At 36.2% G+C, this 24,633-nt stretch overlaps 1 protein-coding gene across 2 annotated transcripts in view; it reads right to left on the bottom strand.

The window, feature by feature from the left end:
• Positions 1–24,633, bottom strand: part of necab2 (N-terminal EF-hand calcium binding protein 2) — a 210,163-nt gene that overhangs the window by 169,415 nt on the left and 16,115 nt on the right. The gene's annotated exons all lie outside the window — the stretch shown is intronic.

The following is a 24,633-nucleotide window of genomic DNA, read 5'->3' as shown; positions in this document are numbered from 1 at the left end:
ATGTTTTTTTCCTCAAAGTGACAGCAGCCATGACATGAGCGTACTCGGCAGCGAAAGTGAAAATGAAAAGGCTAACATCATTTAAAATGACCATATCACATTTTAGAGTTATGATGAAGACAAGCATTTGATTTGTTTTTCTTTCATAGTGAAGACAAAGTGTTGTGCATGAAAATAAATGTGTAACAGTGTCAGTATAGGCTACTCTAGCCTATATAAATTTAATTAAATGGCAAGAGGGTATCTGATAATGACAAATCTCTCATTTTACCAGTGACAAAATGTTCTAATATTGTTACCAATGACAGATTGCAAGCATATGTCAAAAGTAACAATTCTACTTCAGAAATATGAATAGTTGTGTTCTGATGTCATCACTTTACTGTGCATTAACAACCAGGGCAAATTTAAAGTCTATTCAAGTCTACACCATTCAAATTCTATACAGAACTTAGCATTTCAACCAAAAGTAGACCTACACATATAGGTCAAATATTATTATTGTTGTTTTACCATTTGTTTGAGAAATAGCAATAATAATAGCCTATTTATATTAACCTTTATTTTACACCTTCAGAATCTTGAAAAAATTGTGATCTTGATCCAAAAAAAAAATAAATAAATAAAAAATTGTGCAGCCCTAGATGCTATAACAGCTTAAAAGGGAATTTAAAAGCTTAACTAGGCTAATTAGATTAGCTAGGCAATTTAGGTTAATTAGGAAGTGATTGGACAACAATGGTCTGCTTTGTAGCCAATTGAAGTATAAAAAAAACCTTCTAACTGCATGTGCTATAATGTTGACAAAAAATTATATATACATTTTTTTAACGAAAAACAGCTTTTAATTCAGCTAAACTAAACAAATTAGACTTTCTGGTATTATTAAGTTATAATAGAAAATACTGTTAAAATATCCTTTATCTGTTAAACATCTCTTGGGAAATATTTGATAAATAGTTAAAATTTCATCGAATAATAATTTTGCCTTTAACTAAACTTATAAAAATTCCACTTTTTTCCTTTTACTCAACATTATTACCAAAATACTTTTGCCATATTGATTTGTATTGATGTAAACTCATACATTTTAATATCTCCATCGCATACAGTCAAGCCTAAAAATATTCACACTTAAAGTTGAAGTTACTTTTATTCACAAGCAAGCTATTTTTGACCGGAAATGACACAGGCTTCTCCTAAAAGATAATAAGATTATGTGCAAGAGGCATCATTGTAGAAGAAAATATTTCTTAGCTTTCACTTACCCTTGAACAAAAAGTGGCAGTCAGAATTTGCCAGGGGTTTGAATAATTTTGGGCTTGTCTGTTTCTACAGTATCTCTAAACGATTAGCTGATGATTTCCAAAATAGCAAACTTGCTCTGCAATACTCTCTGTGTTACAACAGAGCTCAAACAGCCTTTTACTGCATGTTTTTCCTTCACAGTGTTTGTTAGGTTTAGGTTTAGTGTAGGTGGTATATTATTGCAAAACATGATAAAGCATTAACCTTTTAGCGCCACTCATCAGTCATTTTAGACATTTACAGTCTATATGTAATTTATATTTTTTTCACAATATTGTTGTGCACTTTAATCTGCTAAAGCTTTCTGAAGCAGTTCAATCTACACTGTAAAAATTATATGAAAACAGTAACTTATTTTAATAGGATAAGCAGGTTTCAACCAAATTTTGTTAGCTAAGTTGACTTAATAGGTTCTATTTTACCGTTCTAAATGCCTTTATCAAGAGTTGCACCTCGCTTATACATTGCTTAATAGCCTACACACAAGATGTAGAGCAATACGCAAATATCTTTACATTTGAAAAAAATTTAAATATTAAGGATATATATATAGGATATAATAAGAAATATATATATATATATATATATATATATATATATATATATATATATATATATATATATATATATATATATATATATATAGAGGATATAAATATAAAGGAATGGGAATGGGAGATGAGACTCTGATTGTTTTTTTCTCAAAACACGCCTATAACTCATTAAGAAAATAAACTCAACCCTTTTAGACCATGCGCCACGGTGCAAAGCGGATTTTCCGGATTTTTTTTAAGCAAATATGGATTCTGACACGCCCTGAATCTGTTTGCGCCCTGCGCTTTCTGTTCTGCGCATGGACCGTCAAAATAGAGCCCAATGAGTTATGGGTGTGTTTTGAGCATAAACTGCATTAAACCAATCAGAGTATTTTCTCCCATTCCCTTTAAGAGTCAGTTGCGTTAGCGCATTAGCTATTTACATGGCGGACAAAAGTAAGTGGAAAAACTGAAGGCTTCACTAGTGGGAAAACAGTTAAACAGAGCATCTGCAGTGCGAGGATAAAGAACAAGCCTCCTCCATTCAGCCTCTTTACTTTCTCTTTACTTTACTTTTACTCTTTACTTTGTTCCTTTACTTTTATGGATAAGGAAATGATGTTATACGCACCCCATTGAGGACATCCATAAGCCCACATATTTAATTTCAATTGTTAAGTACAAAGGGTAATTTCCAGCAAACAAATAAAAATAAAAATAAAAGTTAAAGCCCTAACAAGCATCCTTTATAGACCAGCACACCCATGAGTCCACAAAGCGGTGCAAATAGATTTGCTGATTAAACATTGTGGTGCAAAACGTGAAAATTACTGTTGCACTGGTCTAAAAATAGCATCAAATCACACCATACAAGTCCTGCACCTTATTGCGCCGGGTGTATGACATGGCCCTATATCTTTAGTCAGTTTGACCGATGTAAGAAAAGTTAATTTTATTCAACTAAAATATTCATAAGCAGCAAGTCTTTCTTTACAGTTCAATCACTTACCCAAAGGAAAGTGAATCAAAGATTTGCCTTTAAAAAGAGATGAAATAAAACCTCATTAGAAAACCTGTCATTTAAGACTGGCTGCGATGTTTGATGCTTGCTTTATTGTCTGCCTTTTAGTAAATAAAAAGCATATATTCCCTTAATGCTCAGCAAAACAAAAGCGTAAGACACCTGCAAGAGAAACAACTGACAGGCCACATCAACTATTTCTCTGTCAAGCAGCCAGGTTTAGCACAAAGCGTGGGCCGGCAGGTCAGTCAGGTGAACTCCCCCGGGTCTCTGCTAACATCAAAAATCAACCAATCTCCACTGCCTTGGATCTAATCGACCTTCCCCCATAATGCCTTGGGACACCGTCTGAAAGCAGTAGGATTCCCTAAAACAATTCTGGCATGCTTCCTCCTTATCTGCACTGCAGACTGTGACTGCGGCGCCTTCTCGCACATTAAAGAAAGAGTGTTTCCTTTAATGTGGCAGTATGTGGATGGGTAGATGGAGAAACGTGGGGAAACACTCGGAGTGCACGCAGACAGAAGTGCTGTAGCTGGGCATTCAGCTGATCAATGACTTATAAAAAACACAGTATGAACTTATCAACTTTAAACAAAAGACTTGTAGCTTGTAGGAAGTCAACGCCACTTATTGACATTCACGTGAAAAAAGTTAGGAAATCCTGATGAGTTTCATGGTTATAAAAATATATATATGGTGCATGACAGATCTTAAAAGGGTGGTCAAGAGTCTATTTTTAAGGCTTGGTTGTGTTTAAGGGGTGCAAAGCAATGTGTGCTCATGCTTCATTTGTACAGTAGAAAATCATGCTATTTTTTTTAAAAAATCTTACTTTGATTATATACGGCTACTCAGCTAACATGAAAACGACTGTCATATTTCTTAGTTCCTCCAAAAGGCTCACCCTCAAGAGGCTCTGATTGGTCAGCTAAACTAATGTACTTTGATTCGTGGATTTCTCCAGGTCACCACGTCACACCCCTACAAGCACATGCTTTTGCACTGTGTAAATACTGTCAGTCAGAGTAGCTGTTAGCCCTATCAGTTTGAGCCTTAATCAGACAGAAAACGACAAAGAAGACACAGCTGAACCTCACGCCTGCTTTCTAAAATAAACCTGAAAAGTGTCTTTCACATATATTCGGAATAAGCATGCATAAGTAATATAAAATTTTCCCATGTGTTTTGCAAATTTGGTATTTGAGATGTAGAACGCAGGGAAAGTGGGGCAAAGAGAGAGACTGCAGTGCTGCTGAAGATTGTGGGTGTTTACAGGGGTTTGACGAATAAATATAAATTTGAAGCTAAATTGTTAATGGTGCCACACAGCATTTCCCATTGTTTACTTCCTTGTTTATGTCCTTGCTACAAGATATCATTAACACTAAACATTATGCATGTAATAGATCAATTTTAACAAATAAAAATACTTCAGGTTGTAGCTCACAATCCACAGCTTTGTCTATTATGGTTGGAGCTGCTCCTTCTTTGAGGAGTTTAGCCTAATCCAGCACTAAACTGGGAGAGATTCTGGAAACTGTCCTTTGTCAAATGCTAGCTATATCTTTTTTTTAATTCTCTGGAACATATCTGAAATTAAACTGTAAGCCCTTCTCTCTTTGTGTAGTGTCCGTAGGAAGCCCAAATACAGAAACAGAAGAAGCTCTGTGTAAACAGCAGTGTTTGTACGGCATTTTAGCTTTCTCTGCTATAACTTTACAGCGCCTCTGGCCACGCCCCTTCACATGGTAAATGTGCATAACCTAAAGCATGTGTGATTTTACAGGCATTTTTTTGTTGTCCCCAAACTTCATTCGCTGTATACTTTGCTAAGATAACTCTGTAAACCAAAGACGAACATCTTATGACATCTCACATATCATTGTTTGTTCAATAAAGGCAACATAGAAAAGCCATGGGTGACAAACTTAGGACACCCTGTTGTAGGGTAGGATATAGGGTATGTTTCAGATGTCTGTAAATCCACTTTAAGCAGTAATTACTTAAAGTAATTATTTTCTGTATGAGCTTCTCAGTCTCTCTGTCTCTAAGCATTTCATTCAGGATGAGATCTAGACATTGACTGGACTTTAAAAAAAAAAAAAAGCTGTTTTGTGGTAGATTTGCTGCTGTGCTTGGGAATCTGGGATCATTGTCTTGCATGACTCAATTTTGGCTAGGCTTTAGCTGTCAGATGGGCATTGTGCTAACACACGCCTGAAGGCTCCAGACTAGCAAACTGCTAAAACTTCTGCTGGCGATCAGTTCAGAAATTTGATTAGCAGTGCCTGCAGGGGGGGGGCTGGCTATCAGGAGCACCGGGAAGACTCCCAGTGGCCTGGCGACTGAATTGACCTGCTGCAGCCAGACTTAAATTGTTTTAAATATATTTTTTTTTAAATAATAGTTAGCATGAGCAGGTCAGTTATTCATATGTAAACAGGCCTACTGTGGCTTTTTTTTCTCCTTTTAGCATTAATATCTGCAAGAAGTAATACACTGTATGCAATAGTGCCCCTACTATCATCACATTTAGTACTATTAATTCATTTTCTTTCAGCTTAATCCCTTATTTATCAGGGGTCGCCACAGCGGAATGAACCGCTAACTATTCCTACATAATTTTTACACAGCAGATGCCCTTCCAGCTGCAACCCAGTACTGGGAAACACTCATACACGTTCGCATTCACACACACACACACACACACACACACACTATTATGGCCAAGTTAGTTTATCCAATTCATCTATAGCGTATGTCTTTGGACAGTGGGGGAAACCGGAGCAACTGGAGGAAACCCAAGTGAACACAGTGAGAACATGCAAACTCCACGCAGAAATGCCAAGACTGGTCCAGCCAAATTACCTATATATAAGGCCATGGTGTTCCACCAGAAAATGGTGGTTTGCCATCTCCAGGTTGGACGAAAGTTTTACCCCAGGTGGAGGAGTTGGAGGATCTTGGGGTTTTGTTCACAAGTGAGGAAAGGATGGAACGTGAGATTGACAGGAAGATGAGTGCAGTGGCAGCAGTAATGCGGTCGATGTATCGGTCCGTTGTGGTCAAGAAGGAGCTGAGCCGAAAGGCAAAGCTCTCGATTTACTGGTCAATCTACGTGAGCTTTGAGCTTTGGGTCATGACCAAAAGGACAAGATCTCACAGGCTGACAAGGCACACACTTATAGATAGGGTGAGAAGCTCTGTAGCCCAGGGGGAGCTCGGAGTAGAGCCGATGCTCCTCTCCATCGAGAGAAATCAGCTGAGGTGGCTCGAGCATCTGTTTTGGATGCCTCCTGGATGACTACTTAGGGAGGTATGTCCCACCGGGAGGAGGCTATGTCTCTTGGCTGGCCTGGGAACGCCTCAGGAAGCCCCCAGAGTAGCTGGTGGAAATGTCTGGGGAGAGGGAAGTCTAGGGTTCTCTCCTAATACTGCTGCCCCACGACCCGGCCCCGGAAAAGTGGATGAAAATGAACTTTAATGTATATATTTTACTTTCAGGCTCATGTTGACCACCATTCTTGTCCATGTTTTATTTAATCTAACAGAACAAGCTCTTGGACTCAAAGACACTCTCATATGCACTCAAAGGATGGTTGAAAGCTGGTTGTACAAAGAGTTTAAAGGGCACCTAGGTTACCACTTTTTTCAGATTTAATATAAGTGTTTTGCGTCTCCATAATGTGTATATAAAGTTCCAGCTCAAAACATCCACCAGATTTTTCATTATACCTTTTACAAGATTTTATTCTAAACATTTTTCCACCAGGGGGCTGTTTAGTCGTACTAATAGTCCGCCCGGCCCACCGTTTCTATGTGCCTTTCTGCATGCCTTAATCTCCTCCCTTGCCTGCGTCAGACAACAGACAGACAGACTTAGGAAGAAGATCTCACATAGCGTTTGTGAGAAATACTACAGTAAGAACTTTACCAATGATTATTTGTTGTGGAGATTCATCGATGAGTCACACACACAATGTCAATGTACAAACTTCACGCACATGCGCGCACACACACACACACACACACTGACAGACAGAGCGTTTAGCTTCCCACTCTTTTTGCACGCATATGTGACAGGATACAGCTTAATCTCCACTGCTGTATGGATATCTATTATGTTAACGTACAAAATAAACCTGATTTAACGTCCACAAACTGGGATTGAAGTGTCTTCCTTTATAATTGTTCTGACACGCGGCTGTGTTGATGAAGTAATTCTGAAGTAAATCGCTGTAATTCATTACACACGTGCACTGTTTTTAAACATTTTAAACATGTGGAACTTACTCTTGATCACATTTGATAATGATTGATGATCCTAGCGAACTGAACAGACCTTTTATTCCCGGTTGCTTTGCGCACGTCTGGTCTTGTTGACATGATTATACTCGTGACTACCGGGACATGTTACGCAGGTGTCAATTAATTCGGTGGGCGGGGGGACAGCACTCCTACGTCAATTTGTGGTCGGTCTGAAAACCGCTCCAATTGGTCCACCGTTTTTATGTTGTTAAATTGAAAAAAAAGGACTGGGTGTGTTTATTTCACCCCAATATGACGGTCTATACACTATACACATATGTCTGTTCAAACAGCTTGAAAAGTAGATTTTTCACCATAGGTGCCCTTTAATGTATGCTGGTGCTATTTCACACTGATTTAAGGTGAAGGCTAGGGTCATCTGGGCTGTGGTGTTGCAGTCTATTTGGGCTTATTCTTCCAAAGGGGTTGCAGTTTTTATGAAAGTAATAAAGAATGGTTTGAGTAAATACCTTGAGATAAAAATTGTAGCTGATTTTTATGTAAACACAATGGGTCTCATGTCACACAATCACTAAAAATCATATTCATATCGTTTGTTTAGTTGAAAGTTAAAAGTTACAGAGAATGTGAGTTTGTTAGATAAATTGAGAGACTAAATTCAGTATGGCTCATCACGCTCAAATGTTAAGCTACATCTATTTGACTAGCAATCATTCAATATTTCGTTTAATCATTTTATTTACACAAAAGTGGAAATTAATCGTAAACTTGATGAAAAATTTTCCAAAATTAATTAATCAAACCTAAATTTGACATAAGCAGCAAGCACAGGAGTGAGTCAAAAAGATCAGTGAGCATGGGGTGGAGGTGGAGGGTAAAACAATGGAGGAACAGGCACAAGCCCAAATCTCTTAGCTGGAGGCCCTGAGTATTTTTAATTAGGCAGAGTCTCCTGGGATTGAACAGTGTGATTTGAAGAGACCTGCGGGAACCGAACGCATTTTCAAATACTTAAAACAGATTCCCTGCTGACTTCACTTTATGTTGCACTTTGCAGCTGCATAATCTTTGCGAAGAAAGTTCTTCCCTGAATCTATTCTGATGACTTTAAAGCCTCTCTAAAAATATGTCATTGCATTACGGCAAATCTTCAGCGGTGCGAAAAAGGAAGAACTTATCAGAAAAACGTTGAATGTGCCAGCAGCCGTATGTGCAGCAGTTGAAGCATTGCAAAAAACAGGTCCTGAAAATGCATCTGAAATCGAAATGACAAAGCACTACCTTCATAAACCACAATGTGTGTGAGACTTTGTGTGTTCATTTGTGCTGTAATTAAATCTTTATCTGCTGCCTCTCAGGAGCCGTTTCTGACCACTGCGAGGACTGACACAGAGAAGCATATGGGCTCAGAATATTTATCTTCCAGATACATTTTTAAGGCAGCAGTTAGCTGGCATAAGACTGTGTTTTGGAGTTCACAGGGCCATTTTTTTAAAGCGAAGAACTGTCCAGAAGCCCCAGTAAGGCTTTAATTAGTAGAGAGGGAATAGTAGGGGTTTCAGATCTCAGGCCAGCTTCCATCAAAGCAGGGTTCATTCTGAGGAAGATGTGTGAGCCAGCGTTCTCCTAGTGTTCTGTAATGCATTCATAAACGAGCTGTGTTGGGACGGTGCCCACAGCGAAAGCACTGGCCATGCTTACACCTGCCTGGCTTTTACTCTGCCGTAATTATGCTATATAGACTTTGGCACATGGTATTTTGCTACTTATCGTTATCGACTGGGTCATAAGGCCTAGATCCAGTTTATAAGATGAGCGCAGTTGTTGACCTGATTTTGTAAAAAAAAAAAAAAGTAACTTTTATTTATTGCTATAAATATGATTTATTATTTGCATTTGCTATTGGGAAAGTGGTAGAATTGGAAACTCACAATTTTAACACTCAAAAATACATCAATTCAGCACAAGTGCAAGTGTCATCAATATTGGCAGTGGAAAAACAGAAAGTACAATGTAACACTAAATGTACAACTAAATAGATGAAATAACGCTAAGATGAAGTAAAGCTAAAGTTTATATTGTTTCAGACTACCAAAAACATATTTTATACAGATGAAGGCAAAGCTGTAAGACCTCAACAATTTTCAAAAATGCATTTTTTTTTCTTGAGCAAAACTTAAAGAAATAAGACTTCCAGTTAAGCCTGGATATTTTTGTATATTTACACACATATACACTCACTAGCTACTTTATTAGGTACTTCTTACTAGTACCTGGTTGGACCGCCATTTTGCTTTCAGAACTGCCTTAATCCTTTGTGGCATAGATTAAACAAAGTACTGGAAATATTACTCAGAGATTTTGGTCCATATTGACATGATTGCATCATGCAGTTGCTGCAGATTTGTTGGCTGCAAATCCATGATGTGAATGTCCTGTTCCACCACAAACAAAAGCTGCTCGATTGGATTGAGTTCTGGTGACTGTGAAGGCCATCTGAGCACAGTAAACTCATTGTCAAGTTCAAGGAACCAGTCTGAGATGATTCACGCTTTATGACATGGTGCGCTATCCTGCTGGAAGCAGCCATCAGAACATAGGCACATTGTGGTAATAAAGGAATATACCTGGTCAGCAACAGTACTATGGTAGGCTGTGGCGTTGACACAATGCTCAATTGGTACTAATGGGCCTAAAGTGTGCCAAGAAAACATCCCCCACACCATTACAACACCACCACCAGTCTGAACTGTTGATATAGGGCAGGATGGATCCATGCTTTCGTGTTGTTGACGGCAAATTCTGACCCTACCATCCGAATGTCTCAGCAGAAATCGAGACTCATCAGACCAGGCAATATTTTTCCAATCTTCTATTGTCAAATTTTGGTGAGCCTGTGCAAATTGTAGCCTCAGTTTCTTGTTTTTAGCTGACAGAAGTGGCACCCGGTGTGGTCTTTTGCTGCTGTAGCCCATCCACCTCAAGGTTCGACGTGTTGCTCATTCAATGATGCTCTTCTGCATACCTCGATTGTAACGAGTGGTTATTCGAGTTATTGTTGCCTTTCTATCAGCTGGAACCAGTCTGGCCATTCTTCTCTGACCTCTGGCATCAACAAGACATTTGCACCCATAGAACTGTCCCTCACTGTATAATTTCTCTTTTTTGGACTATTCTCTGTAAACCCTAGAGATAGTTGTGTGTGAAAATCTCAGTAGATCAGCAGTTTCTGAAATACTCAGACCAGCCTGTCTGGCACCAACAACCATGCCATGATCAAAGTCCCTTAAATCCCCTTTTTACCCCATTCTGATGCTCAGTTTGAACTGCAGCATATCTTCACCAAGTCCACTAAATGCACTGAGTTGCTACCATGTAATTAGCTGATTAGAAATTTGAGTTAATGAGCAGATGGACAGGTGTATCTAATAAAGTGGCCGGTAAGTGTATATTGTGTTCATATTTAGCAAAGATGCTAAACTCATAATAAAATGTATTTTTTCTCAAACCATTTAGAGAAAAATAACAATAATAAGCAGCACAACTGTTTGCAACATTGAATAAATGTTTCTTAAACAACAATTAATTATCAATAAGTAAAATGATTTAAAATAGAATATTTACATTTATTTTACCGTATTACTTTTTTTTTTTTTTACTGTTTCAGTTCATAATCGTATCTGTACCCAGAACATTTTAACAGTGATATGAAGTGTATAAATACATACATTTATATATTTAATCTATAACACCATAAGCACACCTAAACAGAAAAAAGATATAGAGCTAAAGACATGATCTCCATACTCTACTGTGAGTGACAATAATTGTTTCAGACATTATGAGTCAAAATTCACTGGAGCACCAACAGCAATAATTGGGTTTAATCAAGTTCAGGGTGTGAAACAGATATTCTCATTTACCGCTGTTTAACAAATGTCTTTTTATGTGTGTCCTGTATTTGAATGTTGAGGTTAACAGAGATTTTGCTTTTTGATTGTTTTGGCCTCAGATGTAGATGAAAAGTCATAACATTCACAGTATTTGATACAGCCACTGTGTTTTGAAGTAGCTGTGGCCTAAAATGTCTGAATCAGCATACAGGTGTGCATTTCTTCTTTTAGCAGCATGCCAAAAATGCCACTGCAAAAGTGGCTAAATAATATATGTCCCTGTCTGCTGTAGGCCAAAGCACAGCTCCAGCACGATATATTCATGCTCCACTGGCCAGCAGCATGACTGCATGCTTTTCTCCGTGTCAAGAGGTTTAAAAGCCAGGAACAGCCACTAAAGTTAAAAAGTCTGTTTTACATTAATGTTTTACATTCAGTGACATAATTGAACTGCTTTGGCACTCGTGATTTGTCTTTGATAAATGGCAACACAATCTTTAATTGTCAATTGTCATAATCACAACTGATTTAATTTTTTGTTAATAAATAACAATTCGTACAGAATCTACTGTTTTACTGTTTTTCAGACATTTTCACTTCTGACTAAAAGTTTAATATTATTGTAATTCATCAACATATAGACAAATACCCATTCATAGATGTTCATTTGATATGCCTTTTCATAAAGTACTGAATTCCTAGGAACAAATATCCTGAATCTGTTTTACAGGAATTTAGCTTTCAATGATTATTCTGTTCCCCAATTGTCAAAACTATTTAAAGGAGACTTTTTCAACCAAATGAGTAATTTCCAATAATTATACTTAAAATATACAGTTGAAGTCTGAATTATTAGCCCCCCTGAATTATTAGCTCCCCTGTTTTTTTATTTCTAAACATAATAGTTTTAATATCTCATTTCTAACTGATTTCTTTTATCCATGATGACAGTAAATTATATTTATTAGATATTTTTCAAGACACTTCTATACAGTTTAAAGTGACATTTAAAGACTAAACTAGGTTAACTAGGCAGGATAGGGTAATTAGGCAAGTTATTGTATAATGATGGTTTGTTCTGTAGACTATCGAAAAAAAACCACCTAAAGTGGCTAATAATATTGACCTTAAAAGGTTTTTTTGTTAATTAAATTTGCTTTTATTCTAGCTGACTTTCACCAGATGAATATTGTTTTTATCAGACATACTGTGAAAATCTCCTTGCTCTGTTAAACAAAAAAAAAAAAAAAAAAAAAGTCCAAGGGTGGGGGGGTGGGGGTGGGGGCTAATAATTTGGACTTCAACTGTATATACTTTATGTCTAAAAATATATTAAAGTTAATCACTTTTAAAGTTTACCAAAGTGATTTGAATATTTTCGCATGTGATAATACTATAATACAGACTAATTTTATCAATTCACTTTATATTTAAGGGGATTTTCACCCTTGGCAGTATTGATTAGATAAAAACAGACTTTACAATTTGCTGTGCACTTTAAAAAGCTTTTAATGCAGTTAGTTAACTTTATATAAAAAGTGAGTAAACCTGTTGACTTGAAAATATCAAGTAAAGGATCTATGTGCATATTTATAAATATTAAGTCAGCTTAACAGTTCCAAGTTACCATGAGTTTACTCATTTTTTTTAAGTAAGGTGGATTTGTCACTTTAAAATCAATTTATAGTAAATCTATAAGATTTATAGTGTATGAACGCTGAAATCTGAACTCCAAACCAGACAAACACACATGAGACGTTTAAAGTAGATGGGTCTCAGTACACTTCCAAGTAAATCAATGATATCTAAATGAAGCAAGCAGCACATGGTGTTTCCATAGATGCAGCCATAAAAAGGACAGGATGTTTAAGCACAGTTTTTTTATATTCATAGTCATGATGTTGCATATTGCAATTCAATACAAATGCTGGAAACGTGTCTCTTTGCAGCAGATCTTAAAATGTGTATGTGAAAAAGATATTTCTGCTATTGATTTATTGATATATACTTGTTCTGTTGGTATGAGCCCTAATACAGTAAACTGGTGAAGAGAGGGAATATTAACTCCTTGAATTGATATTTTGACTTGAATTGACAGTCTTTTTTACTCTTACTTATTTATTTGTAACCTAGGTGATTTTTTTTTTTTCTCTTTTTCAGAGGTTTTAATTTAATTTATTTTTTAATTAAATAAGTCCTTACATTTCTATAGCACTTTTTCTAGACACTCAAAGCACTTTACACATTGGGGAAAATCTCCTTATCTACCACCAGTGTGCAGCATCCACCTGGATGACACGACAGCAACCCGCAACTCACACCAGCTGATTGGCAGAGAGGAGACAGAGTGATGAAGCCAATTATGATATGGTGATGGTTAGGAGGCCATGATGAACAGAGGCCAGCATAGTGAGGGAATAGTGAAATTTAAGAAAAACAACACTAACTTTTTTATATACTATATAATATACTTCTATGTATGGTCTCAACATTTTTTGATTTTTAAACACACACACACACACACACACACACACACACATACAACAAGCCCATTTAGCCTAGCTTTTGTATCTTTAGACGCTGTCTTAAAAGTGAAAACTGAGCAAACCAGGACCAAACACATTATTTTCGGTCCAGAACAAAAGAACTGACATAAGTGCAAAAACAACATAAAAGAAAATTAAGATCTTGCCAAGTCTAACCCTATGTAGGAGGTTTTTCATGCAACATAAAACTTAAAGGTCATTTAATGCTAAATCATCTGGAGCAATTGCATAAAACTAGTTTAATCATGAATGTTCTGCTTGGTTTACATAAAGACAAAGCTACTCATCTACACAAGCGAAGAATGATGAAATATCAAAGAGAACCAAGCAACGTGCATCTATTGATCCAAAGAGGAGACAACATGTGTTGCTGTTCTCTGTGGCCCCTGGAGGATACAGAGATGCGGTGTCCAAAATCTTCTCCATTAATGAGACTGTGCAGGTCTACACCAACTAAACATTCAACTGCAGTAAAAAAAACAGGCCACATTCTCAGCATGTATACCGCCATACAGTATATTCTAATACCGGGAATATTCATGACTAAGAAACCCATTATTTACCCATCATGCCATTTTTGCACCATTTTAATGATTCATAAGATCTAGAGCAGGGAAGCCTAGATGTTCGCATGCTGTGCGGGAGGCTGCTGTCAGCATGTTTATTTTCAGTGAGCGCACACATAAACACTCATTTACTGCCAGTGAGATCCCACAAATCTAGAGCAGAGAGGGGGAGAGTACAGGACAGAAGATCGCATTTACACATTCAAACCCACAACTGTTCCAGTCAAATCCAAGCGTGATAATTGGTTACTGTGTATGTACACACAAATATTCAGACCTCCTTGGCAACAAATAGTCTCTCTTTTTCAACGTTCTGCAGAAATGGTGTATAACCTAGAAGTGTTCTAGGTTGAGATTAAGGCTGGACACACACCAAAAGAAAACCAGGCTGATTATGAGCAGATTTCTTCCTTTATGAAGTAAAGCAGGTACTAATGTCCGATTATCTTTGTCGGTTCTAAAGGTCTTATGAGTATTCCCTGTGGTGTGAGGTGTGTTACAGTAGGAGTAGCTTAGGAGTAGCTTGATCTGCTTGAAGGAAAGTCAGAGGCGATCGCTCTTGAACTGCACATTTTCAACATGTTGAATATTTACAATCAGACATCCTTTTGGGGTCTGAGGAAAAATGTGCATACAAGCCAGAGATTATCATGTGAAACCAAACAATCAGAATATCAGAATATCCATTCAGAATAAGCTTGACGATCAAAGGATCAACATGTCGATTTTTGACAAAAGCACAAATGTTTATTTGTTTATTGGTCTGCCCTCTTTATTCTCAACTTTAGTTTTGAGAGAGTTAACAAGATTTCCTCTGTTTACATTCGGGGCTCTGGCTGAATACCTGTTGGCGTCACTGTGCTCTCAGTCACAGCGTGGCACACTGTAAAAAAAGTATGTAAATTAACAGTTTTCTGTACTCTTCTTTTTTAATTTAGACTTTTGAATTGCATTATGGGAACTTAAACTTTCCTCATACAATTTTTGATGCTGAAAAGTTACAAAAAGTTACTTTTTTAGACATTTTAATAGTTTGAAACAATTTAATAATTGTCTGGGTTGGTGTTTTACGGTAAAAAAAATATTTTCTGGACTTATTTCTCTATATACAGTATTATTTTTTACACAAAATTTAGTTTTGATCTAAAATGGCAATAAAAGTCACATTGTTAAACTAGACAGATTAACATCAAAATTGCCCCATAATGCAATTCATTCATTCATTTTACTTCAGCCTCGCCTTACAGAGATTGCCACAGCGGAATGAACCGCCTACTTTTCTGGCATATGTTTTGCGCAGTGGATGGCCTTCCAGCCGCAACCCAATACTGGGATACACCCAGTAAAAACACTCATACAATCAGGCCAATTTAGTTGATTCAATTTACCTATAGCGCATGTCTTTGGACTGTGGGGGAATCCGGAGCACCTGGAGGAAACCCACACCAACACGGGAAGAACATGCAAACTCCATACAGAAATGCCAACTGGCCCTGCAGGGACTCGAACCAGTGGCCTTCTTGCTGTGAGGCCACAGTGCTAACCACTGAGCCACCATGCTGCCAAATGCAATTTATTAGCATAAGTAAATGGGGAAAAACATGAATCACAGAATAAGGAAACTGTTAACTAACAAATATTTTTGCGTGAAGGATTTTGTGTCCTCACATTTGTGGTCTCTACCATTTTGAAAATCTTATCAAATTTAAAAGAAAATCTTCTAGTGTGTATCCAGTTTAAAGAATGTGTTCATGTTTGTAGTTCAGTTCTCTTCATTCATTTTGTCTGTTCCAAAACACCTAATTCATAATGTAATTCCAAAGCATGAAGCAAAAATACAAAACAACAACAACAACAAAAACATCCAAAACGACATTGTGTGCTGGGTTATACCACAGACTTAAAAAAAAGAGCTAAACACATTTTTTTATGCGAGTAGATATGATGGTATTTTTATCAGAATGTGTAGTGCTTGTAGTGTGTAACTTGTCAAAACAGTGGCAGGAATTCCTCCGCCACACAGTAGCAAATATCTGCTACAAAGAGTCAGCATTTCTGACACCTCTATTGAATTCTAATAGGCAACATCATGACAGTGACGAGGAAAAACAGGGTATATTTGAGCATCCTATCCTATTTATGGCTGCCTCTTGAAAATTCAGTTCTTTTTGAGGTCAATTTCAATGTCTTCAGTCCACATTGTGTTCAGATTTTAGTCAAACCACACCACAGTTTGTTTGGAAGTGGACAAAGACCCATCTTTTCAACTGTCTTGGTTCCAATCCAAATAGATTTAAGATATTAGGCTGCCAACATTACAAATGGTTTATACACAAAATGACAAAGGGTGAGTCTCAGTTAGTTGAACTATCAGGACACAGCAGTCCTGAATCCTTGGTATTGGTAAAGACAGTGTTGAGTTTAGTTCACTACACATTGGGACACTTACTGTAAAGTGACATGATATTGTCTTTGTTGTACAACAACAAAAAGGGAATTTATAATTAACAGCACAACTAATATTTCATTTATATTCATTTTAGAATGTTTTAAAGTAAATTATAGATAAATAATATGATTATAGGCAACAATTTAACCATTAATCAATTACATACGTATGTTTGCTAGATTGTTCTGTAATTGTCTAACAAAGTTAGTTTATGGTTCAATGTAAATAAATAACAGTGTCTTTAAAAAAAATGTTTCGCTCTTGTCATTATATATATGGGAAGTTGCTTCCATTAAGGGAACATAGTGAGCATTGATGTTCCCTGATTTTTTAGGGTGCACTGTGGGATGTTACAGGGAGAGAATTTTTCAGTGAAGTTTTGGGATTGAGACAGCCCTTAAATGGCTGATGCCCAGATCAATGCCCTGACTACTGAACAAAGGAGCTGATTGAGACGCACCCAAAGATCACACACTGCCAGACCTTCAAGTGGTTAAAATTGTATGGAAACACACCTTGTTGCTAGGAGACGCGAGACAAATGAAAACAAAATGTGTTCTAAAATCAGCTCAAAACATCAAACAAGTTTGATATCCTCCAACTGGATGACATTATAGTGTAAAGCTAAAAGCTCACAGTCTGTGCCCATCTTAAAGTACACCATTTCCTGTGAAATCTGTCAACTCTGACTTCCAAAAATCTGTGGACTGGCTCTGACTTTTGGCAAATAGCATCAAACCCTCCAGACTGTAAATCAAGGCAAAAATCTGAGCAAAAGTGTAATTTACTTCGAACAAACAAACAGTCTGAATGATTACAGTTTTTTAATGAAAAACAACTAAACTAAAATGCTTGGAAAATACTATTTCATTTATTTATTTCACAAAGGAATCATTAAGCACCATTAGAGAGGAGTGCAGATTTAAATGTGTTTTTTAAATGATTAAAATAGTACTCAAAACATCAGGAGTACTTCAAATAAATATTTTATAACAAAGGGAATCAGCTGGCAAAAAAAGTTTAGGAATATCCGAGTTAAAGAAAGTAAATAGTTGTGCCCTGTTGTACAGTTGAATTGACTGATATGTGATTGATTGTTTTTTTTTTCTAACAGTCAGAACATTTCTGTCCAATCAGAGGTATGTATACTGTATTTATGAATTTATAAGGCAAAAATACAATCAGAATTACTACAGTAATGGCATTACCAACTACAAAACAATACACTGGACTGCATAAAAATCCACATCTGTTTATCTATCTAAAATATATATATATATATTAAACTTCTCAGCCACAAATATAAAAAAACAACACAACTTACAGTAGCAGGGATTAGATACTAAGAATCCTCTTGTTCAATTCGATTCCTCTTGTTCAGTTTCTGCATGCACATTTTTTTCCACTAGCTACTCTGCCTGGAACTTCACTGCTGGAGAGCACCTTCAATAACAATCTAAACATTTGTTTAAAGATGAACCGCAAGATGTGCTTAAAAGAGTGGCTACATGTGGTGAAGAACGATGGCAAAGTGTAATTATTGTAATAAACTAATAAGTTATAAAGCAAAGTGTTGTGACCAACATGACAAAGTATCTGCGGTTGGTTCATACTTCACGAACATAGAATTAAAAGAATGGTTCATTGTGCATCCTGCATTGTGCAAGATATGTGCATTTTAGCTTAAATTTTTGAGCGTTGTAAGCAGTTTGGTGTTAGAGCCGAAACTAACTGAAAGCAGAGCCCGTCAATTGGTGTTTTTCCATAAGATACACCTTTATGAATGTTTTATTTTAGAATTAAAGTCTTTAATGTGCTCTTTAATAATTTTATTCTATTCAAAGCAGCACTTAGATGCACATTTATCCTCGAAAACGTGGCATGAGAGCGATGCTTGGCATGTGTCGGTTGATTGCCTTTTTTTCTAATCGGAAATAAAGGAAATTAGTTATCTCCTCATTATTTAATGCATAAAATAGGCTAGTCTTTTTATTTTAATTGATTTGAAACTTTTAATTGCATTTTTATGTCCTGTAAATAATAAAAGTTGCATCAGATTGATGAAAACTAACCTGAATACCTGCGTAAAAAGGGCCACATTTTTTAGTAAACGTTTATTATTACCATTTGTGTCTCTCCATACAGTTTGATAGAGTGCTTGGACCCGAAATTTGCTTCGTGTGACATCACACTTAACAAGGGGATTAGTTCATGATACTTATAATACTAATACTGATAATAATATGCTACTCATAATACTATATTGTGTAGTATAATTCATTTACAAAGAGTTGTAAATACTATATACACAAAATAATACAATTTTCTATATATTTTCCTTTACTAGCATATTAGCATGGTCTGTTTTTGTCAGGAACTGCATATTAATTGCAGTAAATAACTAAACTGAACAAATATGCCTTATATGTTTCATTGATTGTTTTATTGATCAGTAAGATGCAATAGACTTGAAGTTTGTTAGATTTAAAAATACATTTAAAAAAGCTTAAATGTAGCCAAGCTAGGGGGCACAGTGGCTCAGTAGTTGGAACTGTCACACGTTTCCCAGTACTGTGTTGCGGCTGGAAGGGCATGCGCTGTGTAAAACATATGCCACAATAGATGACTATAGTAGGTTATTCTAGAGTATTATGTTTATTCCACTGTGGCGACCTCTGAAATACAGAGTAAGCCGAAGGAAAATAAATGAATGAATGATTGTAGCTAAGCTACTTCTGCCATGTAGCTTTTAGCTTAGCTGCAGTACATTTCCAAAGAAGCTTGTCCAACACTACTAATTTGTAAATGGCTTTTAGATGTAAACGTAAATATATTTCCTATATCTAAACTGCCATTTAGAACTGCACACAACAGAAAAAAACCTACTGTACAGTATGTGTCTGCTAAATGTTTTATCATAGTAGCCAATGACTAATGTAGCCAATGTAACCTTCTGCTCTCTCTGCCCGCCGAGATCTCAGAGAAACAGTACAGAATTTTAAACGACTGAAAGAACCAATTACATTGCCATTACAGGTACCCGAAGTGCTCTTTGTCCCCCTTAAACGGAGTGATATATTTAGGAGGGCACACGGCAGATGCAGATAAGGCGACAGGTCACGCAGGCCTGTGCCACTCTGCTCTCATGTCAACAGCCCTGGCATTATTTACACTCACAGACCAGGTAATCAGAAAGCAGGAGGCCGAGGCTGCCAGGCCACGCTTGCATAAAAGCTCTTAGGCTAAAAGAGCATGTCATTTCCTCTATACAACAGACAGTAATGATTCTCTGAGCCTGCTCCACACGCGTGATGTAACCAATCACTCCTGCAGGCAGACACATGAGGCAGGGTGGCATGACCTGTGGGTTTGCTCTCAGCATGATGGAGAAACCAATTTACCGACCACGTATTTAAAAGGAATGGTTCATTCATGAATAAAATTATTATACAAATATTAGAAACATAAAATTTATCTACAAATGTGGAATATAAATGAGTCATTATGAATTAGGAAATTTACTTTATATTGTTTCATACATTTTCATATTTCATTCATATCTACACTATAATTCAAAAAGACACTGGATTATTAAATATCAGTCAGATTTCTATTTAAATAACTATTTCTATTTTTATTGTATTTATTTTGTATGATGGCAGAGCTCAATTTCCAGCATTATCTAAATAAATAATTGTCATATAATTATTTTAATTAATTTAATCACAAGATATTATTGGTACCTCATTAATAATCATGGTTCTTATTATGATGAAAATTTATATCTAATAAGTATAAAATTTTGTGAGGCAGTAAAAAAGTATTATGAAATTGAAGTATTTTGTAACATTATTCTGTAAATATCAGTTTTGATCAATTAAATCTACTATTATTTTTATTTTTTCCCCTTTTATTTTCTTCCCACTTTTGGATGGTGGTTAATCTCGCCCCCCCCCCCCCCCCCCCCCCCCCCCCCCATACCCTTCCAGCTGCAACCCAGTACTGGGAAACATATATACACACTCATTCACACACATACACTACGGCCAATTTAGTTAATTCAATTGACCTATAGTGCATGTCTTGCACTATATAGTGCCTATAGTGACCTATAGTGCATGTCTTTAGACTGTGTGGGAAACCAGAGTAACTGGAGGAAGCCTACGCAAACTAGCAAACTCCACACAGAAATACCAACTGACCCAGCAGGAACTCGAACCAGCAACCTTTTTGCTGTGAGGCGTCAATGCTAACCACATACTAGCCACCATGCTGCCCCCATTAAAATATATAAAATCCTAATTATTAATTTATTACTTTACTTACTTAGTAAACTGTGTGAACTCAAATGATATTATTTTTATGAGTAAATTATAAATAATGCAGATTTACTATCACAACTGAGAACCAATTTTCTAAATATTCTTTGTGCAAGGAGCTACCTCTCTAAAGCATGCAGCCCTGTTGGAAAAAGAAAGATGATAACATTTCACTTCTAAGAGTTTAGCTCTAAACGCTAGAGGCGAATGAGACTGCTGTGCTTTGTTTCCTGTTAGACAGTCGTATGATTGAAAACCAAAGAGTTGCAAAACATGGCACCCATCTCCTGCGGTCCTGACTCTTGTTTTTTTTTTTTTTCGCCTCCACCCTCTCGCTTTCTCTCTCATTAAAACTGTCACCAAGCTGCTCCCTTGAGAGTGCTTTAAAAATAACACAAATTGCGCTTGCACCGTACATCAAATAGCCACTACTCCATTTAACAAGGTTTGTCGCAGGCTTTATCTCTCGCCTAATTCTAATGACTCTCTTTAAAACCAATTGCAAGGACTAGTTTCACAGCATGGAGTTTTCCCTTTTTAAAGAAAACCAGATTTTTTAAATGTTTTTGTATTTGTATATTTTACTGCAAACTAATAATAAACAGATAATGACAGACGAGTGCTTAAAGGGATAGTTCACGCCAAAAAAATTAACTAAGAAATCTTTTTTTCTCCCTCGTGTGATTTTAAACCCTTATGAGTTTCATTTTTTTCTGTCGAACACAAAAGAAGATATTTTGAAGTAGGGATGCACTGATACCATTTTTTTTTAGAACTGATCCCTATCTCAAAACCAAAATTCTGAGTATCAATCAATACAGACCTGATCTTGATACTGTGCCTTTTTTTGATAATACAGTTTCTATAGTTCTGATGTTAAACTCAAATAATGAAAAAAATCTTTAGTAAAAATAACAGACCCATAGGTCTACTGTACGTGACAGATGGCACAATCTAAATACAAACATGATGCGTGCTGTAAACTAGGCTACATTATTTAAGCATTCGTTATGAAAGTGATCTGTTGTGAACCAGCTTATGTTTCCTTTTTTAGTATTAATATTTTTCTTTAAAATCTGTAATAGATTACCACTATTGACCCTAATCAAAACACAAACTGGTCTGTTAAATAAAATATTAATATAAATAAAACTACAGTGAAATATTCACAGTTTCAGAGTAGCCTATATAAGGCTAAATCATTTTCTGTTAATGACAATCCATATTACGCTCGTCAGTTTCACTTTTATTAATTTAATTAACTACTTTGACCACAATGAGCCAGGCTTTACAAACTATTCGCAGCACTTAAAGTATTCCGATCAGAAGAAAAAACTCATTGTTAGAATAATATTGCAGAGCGGCTAACATCGAATCTGCGTAGTGCATGAATGAAACGCTTGATGCAACACTGAGACACAGCGCACAACCCTCCGCTATCTGCGGACACTTGCAAAACTTAGCAGCACAAAGAGAAGAAATGACTGCATTGTGGATCTGTCCAATGTATTACTGAGCCTTTTCTAATTTAAAATTAAGCAAAATATTCATCTGTACTTCATATTAAACTATAGAATGGCTTCAGAACATTTATGATATAGTAGGCCTACATGACAACTTTTGTTGGCTTATAAATGACACAAAATATAGCACACGTGCAAAATTGGATTTGGATTGCTACCAGCTGGCTGATACCTGATCCAGCAAAAATATGCAGTATCGAACCGATATCCGTTTAAAGTGTCGGAATCGGTGCATCCCCATTTTGAAGAATGCTGGATAATGGTAACCATTGACTTCCATATAAGTAAAAAAATTAAATACTATGGAAGTGAATGTGTTGAGCAGATCATTGAAAGCCAAACAGTTCTGAAACAAGTGAATGGTAAATAAATAATGACAGAAATTTAATTTCTGGGTGAACTGTCCCTTTAAGGCTAACCAGAAAAGGACAAAACAACAGGATGAAAATCTAGAGTAATGTCAAATCTTTCATACATGAATTCATAACCATAATTGTTCTGCGGACACAGGGTATGAATATGGATAAAGAGGCTCGTTTGCATAATGAGACTAATCTAAAATCAATTAGGAAATACATCTGCAATTTCTGTTGCAATTTAATTAGCATTGTAATATATGAAACATTACTTTAGAACATCCAGCTAATGAAAATCACTGGGTGGTGCATTGCATATTGATTTCCTTAACCGATGGCGACATTAGAATAGCATGCAGAAATCATACTGGTCGGGCATCCGTACACAAAACAATTGAACTTTTCATAGGCCTAGCAAATGGGGATTCTTTAAAAGATTAGACATGAGCCACTGTCTGTCCTGGAGTATTTCTGCATCTTCTGTCTTTTCAGCTGTCAGTGTCGACAGATGGTTACTTTTTTTATCAATCGCAAAACTTAGTTATTTATTAATAAGACATTCATTTGATCAAAAAAAGACAGTATTAAGCCTCATTCACACTAGGAGCAATTCGGAGCAGCAAAGCAACAAGTGACCGTTCATTTTAACAAAGAGCGAGCCACTTCTGGCCTTGTGCTAAGAAATGCAACCCTGCTGTACAATGCACCACCTCTGAAATCTACATCTATTAACTGAAATTGATTTTAATAATAATAATAATAATAATAATAATAATAATAGAGTTATAACACTAATGAGAGTGACAAGTGAGTTTCATGAATGGAACCCTTCCCTTACAGTAGATATACAGTTGGAATCAGAATTATTAGCAATATCATTTGGGAAATATTAAAAAAAAAAGAAAAAAATTGAAAGGAGGCTAATAATTCTGACTTTAACTGTTTAAAAGAATAAATAAAGATTGCTTTTGAATACAATACTGGTAAAATTAAATAACTGTTTAATGTGTGATTTAGTTAAAACAGCAACAACAATTTTATGTATTCCATGTAGGAATGTCTGTTTATAACCCACCAAAAAGCCTAATTTTAGGCTACAGTACAGTCAATATTATTATTTTACCTTTATTTGTAAATCTAGTGCTTTTTAAAATGGATTTTACTTCTTTTCCTTGCTTTGTCCATCAAAATACTAATCATTTTACGTTTTTATCAACTATGGCCTTTGATTTTTTTTTAAACGTAGACTGAAAATGTTAAAGAAAGTCTATGAAGGGGTGCATTTTTCGGCTCAACACCGGCAACCTCCATCAACACGAGCAAGTCTAGATTGGATGCGCGGCCAGCCGGAAGTGTGATATGCACATTAATATAGCAGCATTTTTTAATGACACTGTATAACAATAATTTATATTTTTACAGTACTGTGACGGTTGAGTTTAGGGTTGGGGTGGGGGTAGACGTTAAAAATACAATTTATTTGGTCATAAATACTCAGTACAACTACTGTTTTTACATTACTGTGATGGTTGGGTTTAGGGTTAGGGTGAGAGTAGATGTTAAAAAAAGTACAATAAATGGGAAAATTAAAAAATAATTTAAATAATTCTTGTTATCTTCCGGCCGCAACCATATCCGATCTAGCATTAACCAGGTGGGCGTGTTAAGCGTCGCAACAACGTTGAGAATGCTTTAACTTTATGCAAAATATGAGCTAATAACGACATCCAAATAACGACAGCCAATAGGAGCACCAGTAGAGCTTGAGTGATCCTCTCTCAGCTCACTCAGAGGCTGGTTGTATTCTCCGTACTGTAGACCTACAAAGACCTGCATTTGCAGCA

This window comes from Danio rerio, chromosome 18 (genome assembly GCF_049306965.1).
Source record: "Danio rerio strain Tuebingen ecotype United States chromosome 18, GRCz12tu, whole genome shotgun sequence".
NCBI classification, from domain to species: Eukaryota; Metazoa; Chordata; class Actinopteri; order Cypriniformes; family Danionidae; genus Danio; species Danio rerio.
Note: the sequence above shows the minus strand (reverse complement) of the source record. Positions and strands in the feature narration are given on the sequence as shown.